A 6,368-nucleotide genomic window follows, 5' to 3' on the forward strand; every position below is an offset into this window, starting at 1 on the left:
TCTCCAGTGAACAGGACGCAACCTCTCAATCTCTCAGTGCCCTCCCTTTTTCCTGATATAGCTAGTAGTATAAGCACCTAGAGGGGGTGAATAGGTGTAAAAATAATTTCTTGAGATATAAAAGCAATACTGGACTAACAACAAAAAGGAAGCTCTCCTTTAGTTAACAAATCGAACTATGATCAAAGTAAAGCGGAGAGTAAGGAAGAGAAAATTGAACACAAGGATTATAGTGGTTCGGCTTATTCCAAGCCTACGTCCACTCTTCTGCATTAACAGCCCACTGGCTGGATTTCACTATGAACAAAAGAGATATTACAAAGACCTTTGCTTTCCCTTGATTCCACAGTGTAGATATTCTATCACACTTCCTCAAGGTATCTCAAAGTATAGACTCTCTTTTGTGTACAAGATTTCACTCAAGTAAATGAATTGACTAAGAATCAAAGAGCTTCAGATTTTGAAATTCTTTTATTGTGCACACCTCGAACAACTGGAACGTCTTCCTTTTATACTCCTTTGTGCCATCATACCCATTGGCACTTACCAAAGGAATTCTTCCAATCCTCCCGTTGGACAGAATCAATTAGGAAGATTATTCGAGCTATTAAAGGAACATGTTGATAGCCTATCAATCCTACTCGCCCATACAATTAGGATCTTGGTTTCCATAAGTAGAACCTTTCAGGAATACTTCGTCAATCATCGGATCTTTAATCATTCTTGATTTGAATAAAGGAATCCGTTATATCATATCCAGCCAAGAGATCTTCTCGGATCGATAAGGCCAAACTCCTTAATGAAGTAGTTCTGGATAGCATTTCTTCAATGGATTAGAAACTGTCAATGAGAATAGACTTTGAGTCTTGAGTCTGATAGTTCGGAGGTCTTCAGACTTTAATAGAAGAGTCTGCAAAACTTCAAACTAGATTGATAGAAACGTTTTGTCAGCTTCAAAATATTCCAGAGAGATTTCTCCAACAATCTCCCCTTTTTGATGGTGACAAAACTTTCCTGCAGATTTGAATAACTTTGACCTACAAGCCATTACTCAAGCAAATATGGATATCTCATAAATATTGATAGCTTAATGATAACACTAGAATCTGCAACCACAGAAAATAGGTTAGTCTTTCATGAGAGTAAAGCCATTCATAAGATATCAATAGTATTTAATATAAACAGCAGTCAAATCCAAATCCACGTTCGGTCAATCCTCATCCCAGACACGTACACACAAGTCACACATCAAAACAAACTAAAAATTCAACAAGTTTAAGATCAAAGATTTCAAATCTCGCATCTCTCCCCCTTTTTGTCATCATCATAAAAAGAAGTTGAGATGGGAATAGAATGGAGTCAAGTTTGCTTGGGAATGCAAACAAGCTGGAAATCTCCCATGGATTGGATGATGCCTTCCAGCTTTTTCAATTCTTCCTTTAGATGATCCACCTCTTCACCTTTAGCATTGGCTTGAATCTGAAGAGCAAGGGCTTTGATCTGATCAAACAATGAAATAGAAGAAGCTTGTCCTGTATTCTTCAAGTTTTGAACTTCACTTTCCAAAGCATATATCTGATCCCGCAATTCCAAAAGAACATTAATGATTCTGCGAAAATCTCTTTGAGTTATCACCCGCGTCTTGGTTTCGACATGATCTAATGGAGTAAAGGCAGACGATGGTATATCAACATAATCACATAGATCACCATGTCTCTCCTCAGGAAATTGAGAGGCATGAATGTCTTCTGGATTTGCTGGAGAGCGACTGACTCCTTCACTGGTAACAGAATATGAGGACATTCCTCTGTTTTCACCATCTCCCCCTGTTTCCATGGCTTCAGGTGGAGAAGAGTCATCCTCATGCTCTCCTTCCTCTTGATTTTCTCTTTCTTTTTCTTCTTCAAACCTTTCCTCGTCTGTTTCTTTTTCTTCAACTTCTTTCTCCTTTTCTTCCTTCTCCTATGCTTCTGTATCTTCTTCTTTCTCTTGTTCTTCTCTCTCCTCTACTTCTTTCTCCTTTCGTTCTATTGATTCAGGAACAGAACGACTCAGCTTCTTTAATGCTATTGCAGAAATTGTGAGGTCATCCTCATCATCTTCATCAATAATGAGAGCTTTTCTCTTTTTGGATGGAGTAACCATGGGCTCCTTCCCTTTTCTTTTCGCTGCAGAAGAGACTTGATGAGATTTGACAGGGGTTTTCTCCTTAAATTTCTCCAACGCCTTGTCGAGTTCTTTCAGATGCATTTTGGACACCATTTTCAGTCCTACCACCATTTTGTCACATGGTCGAACACAGAGAATTTGTGGAGGCTGAATATTCAAATGTCTGAATATCTTTGACATAAGACCTGGATAAGGAAGTTGGCCCTTGTCCTTCACCACTGCTCTATACATGTGAAACAGAATAGTGTGAGGAAGAGAAAACTTTTTCCCAGCATTGATGGCATACATCAGCTTTGCCTCTGAGTTAGAAACATCAATCTTGGAAGTTGATTTGGGTCTGAGGCAATTTATCACAATTTTGTGAAGCAGAATGTTGAACGCATGCATCCTTGAGTACGAAATCATTCCCTCTGTCATTCTGTCTTTAACAAGTTCCAATGTGGCACGAGCTATAGAGACACTGATGGGTTGATATCTCCCTCTCTCAACCCTAATAACATCTGCCAACATATCCACATCCACTACAAAGTCCTGATCTCAAACACTGAAGGAGATTCTATTCGCATCCAAGAAACTGAGATTTGAATAGAAATATACAGTTAATTGAGCATAGGCTTCTGTGGTGTCGGAACAAAACTGTTCAAGTTGAAGAAAACTGAACTTTTCTCTCAAATTGACATTCACAGCATCAAGGAAATCAAAATCTACACTCCTAGGGTTTATCACCCCACGTTTCAACAATTTGGAGTATAGATCCTTATGTTCCTTCGATCTAAACAATTATGTTCTTTTTCCTCGAATTTTCGCTACAACACCCATTCTCGGTTGAAATTCTTTGTACAATCTGTCATCATCATTTCCATCTATCAGATTAAATCCTCCAACACGCGGATCACTTGGGACATTCGCAATGGTTTTTTCTGCCAACCCCTTAGGAGCAATTTCCAAACTCTCCATTTTTCGCAAAAAGATGTACTCATTCCCATATCCTTTGTCCTTAAGAAACTCATCGATGTAGTTCAATGGAGTACCAATGCTCTTTAAAGCACGATAAAACTTATAAATAAAAGAGGGCTTTTGAACTCTTACAAGATTTCCGTCTTCAACGATTTTTTCATCTTGTTGATGAACAACATTCTGTGGACTAGATGGTGGAGAATGACGCTGCTGAGAATGTTGTGGGCTCTGCTGCTGACTTGGTGACCCATCTTCCTCGGTGAGATCAAAGTGAGTAGGCCCCTTACTCATTCGCCATGGTCCCCTGCTTGCAATCCTCGAAGATTTTCTTGAAGATGACATCTTTCTCAGTCTTCGAAAGATTCCTTGCTTGACTTTCCCAAGAAAGATGACAACGTTTTGAAGATTAAACAAGGGAGAAAGACAGGAATGCAAGATCGATGCTTTCTAGGGTTTTGGAGTTACGTGAAGAGGAGCCGACTGTATATAGCTTAGTCAAAACAAGGGAATGCCAAACGTCGTAAAGGAAGGTTAAAAGATACCTTTTAAAAAAATAACTGCATTTTTCAAAAATAGATAAATGTTGTTTATTCTTTTGAAAAGGAAAAAATTGCACTTTTCACGGAAATTGAAAATAGCATAAATCAATTATGAATGGATAAAAGATCGTACATTTACGAGATTTAATAAAATAACTTACAGTCAAGAGCCATGATTGTCTGAGACTAAAAGTCTCTAGACTTTAACTTCTTCAAGCTTCAAGATGTTGAGTCTGGAACGGATGATTTCAAATTGATTTTTCTCCCAAGGCTTCGTTAATATATCTGCCAGCTGGTTCCTTGAGTCAACAAATTGAATCGAAACTTCTCCATTTTGAACATGATCTCTAATGAAGTGATGTCGAATCTCTATATGCTTTGCTCTTGAGTGAAGGATTGGATTTTTGGTAAGATTGATTGCACTGGTGTTATCACAGTTAATCTCCGTGCATGAATCTTCAATTCCAAAATCTCTTAATTATTGTTTTATCCACAGAATTTGTGAACAACAGCTTCCGAGAGCTACATATTCTGCTTCTACTGTAGAAAGAGCAATTATATTTTGCTTCCTTGAAAACCAAGACACTGTCCTGCTTCCAAGTAACTGATAGGTACCCAAGGTGCTCTTTCTATCAACTCTGCAACCGGCCAAATCTGCATCTAAATATCCAAGGAGAGTAAAGTCTCCCTTTTTAGGATACCAAAGGCTGATGCTTGAAGTTGAAGCAATGTATTTGATAATACGCTTTGCAGCACTTAGATGAGATTCTTTAGGGTCTGCTTGAAATCTGGCACAAATACAAACACTAAACAAAATGTCAGGTTTAGAAGCAGTAAGATAAAGAAGTGAACCAATAATGCTCCTGTATAGCTTCTGGTCCACTTTCTTTCCTCCTTCATCTTTGTCTATCTTTAAGGAACTTGACATTGGTATATCAGTCTTTTTGCAATTTACCAGTCCAAACTTTTTGACAAGATCATTAGCATATTTTTCTTGATGAATAAAAGTCCCTTCCTTCAATTGTTTCACTTGAAGTCTAAGAAAGAAGGTTAGTTCACCCATCATGCTCATTTCAAATTCATCCTGTATAGACTTAGAGAATTTCTTGCACAAACTTTCATTTGAGGATCCAAAAATGATATCATCAACATATATTTGAACAAGTGGAAAATTTTTGCTTTCTCTTTTGATAAACAGAGTAGTGTCTACTTTACCTTTTTCAAGGCCATTTTGAATTAAAAACTTACTCAGTCTGTCGTACCAAGCTCGAGGTGCTTGCTTTAATCCATACAAGGCTTTTTCAGCCCGAATCGAGTCCGGCTTCCTTGGGTCTTCAAACCCAAGTGGTTGTTCCACATAAACTTCCTCATGGATAAATCCATTTAGGAAAGCACTTTTGATGTCCATTTGGAATAACCTGAAATTCTTATAACAAGCAAAAGCAAGTAGTAATTGAATTACTTCTAAGATTGCTACTGGTGCATAAGTCTCGTCATAGTCTATCCCTTCTTCTTGCGTATATCCCTTGGCTACGAGTCTCGCTTTGTTTCTTAAGACTTTACCTTTTTCATTCATCTTGTTCCTGAAAACCCATTTAGCTTCAATAATAGATTTACCTTTTGGTTTAGGAGTTAACTTCTAGACATCATTGATACTGAATTGTCTGAGTTATTCTTGCATAGCTTCAATCCAGCTTTCATCAGATAAAGCTTCTTCAATGCTTTTTGGTTCTATTTCAGAAATAAGAGCCACAGCACTAGACTCTTCGCGCCTTTTGGATCTTGTGCGAATTCCTTCATTAATGTCGCCAATAATGAGGTCTTTGGGATGACTGGACTTATGCTTCTAGTTACTGGTTGTTTTGTCAGGTTGATGATCACTTCCTTCATTTGAATCTTCAATAACCATTTGATGCTGGTCTTTCAGAGTCTGAGTTGCTTCTTGAGATTTAGACATTGTAAAGTTTGGAGCAGGTTTAGATTCTTCAAGATGAGTCTGAGCAGATTCATTTTGCATAGAATCCTGGAATTTGACATTCATTGATTCCTCCACAGATTGACTCTTCTTGTTATAGACTCTGTAAGCTTTGCTAGAGGTAGAATATCCAAGGAAGATTTCTTCATCTAATTTTTCTTCAAACTTACCAACTCTATCATTTGCATTTTTCAATATAAAGCATTTACATCTGAACACATGAAAATATGAAACAATAGGCTTCTTTCCTTTGAATAACTTATAGGGGGTTCTTTTCCAAAATAGGCCTTAGAAAAACTCTATTTATAATGTAACATGCTGTTGAAACTGTTTCAGTCCAAAAACGTGAAGAGATGTTACTTTCAATTAAAAGAGTTCTAGCCATTTCTTGAAGTGATCTATTCTTTCTTTCCACAACTCCATTTTTCTCCGGAGTATATGGAGATGAGAACATATGCTGAAAACTAGACTCATCATAGAATTTTGTAAAATCATGATTTTCAAATTCACCTCCATGATTTGTTCTTATACTCAATATAACATACCATTTTTCATTTTGAACCTTTTTTGCAAACTTTTCAAAGTAAGAGAAAGTTTCAGACTTACTTTGAAATTTTGTCTATCTGCTTCATATTGATGTGCCATAAGCTTGCTTCATCTTGAATTGAGATTAGACATTGCGATTCATCTGGTTTCACATCCAAGAGGTAGATATTTCCATGTCTTCA

Source organism: Eucalyptus grandis, chromosome 3 (assembly GCF_016545825.1).
Source record: "Eucalyptus grandis isolate ANBG69807.140 chromosome 3, ASM1654582v1, whole genome shotgun sequence".
Classification (NCBI taxonomy): domain Eukaryota; kingdom Viridiplantae; phylum Streptophyta; class Magnoliopsida; order Myrtales; family Myrtaceae; genus Eucalyptus; species Eucalyptus grandis.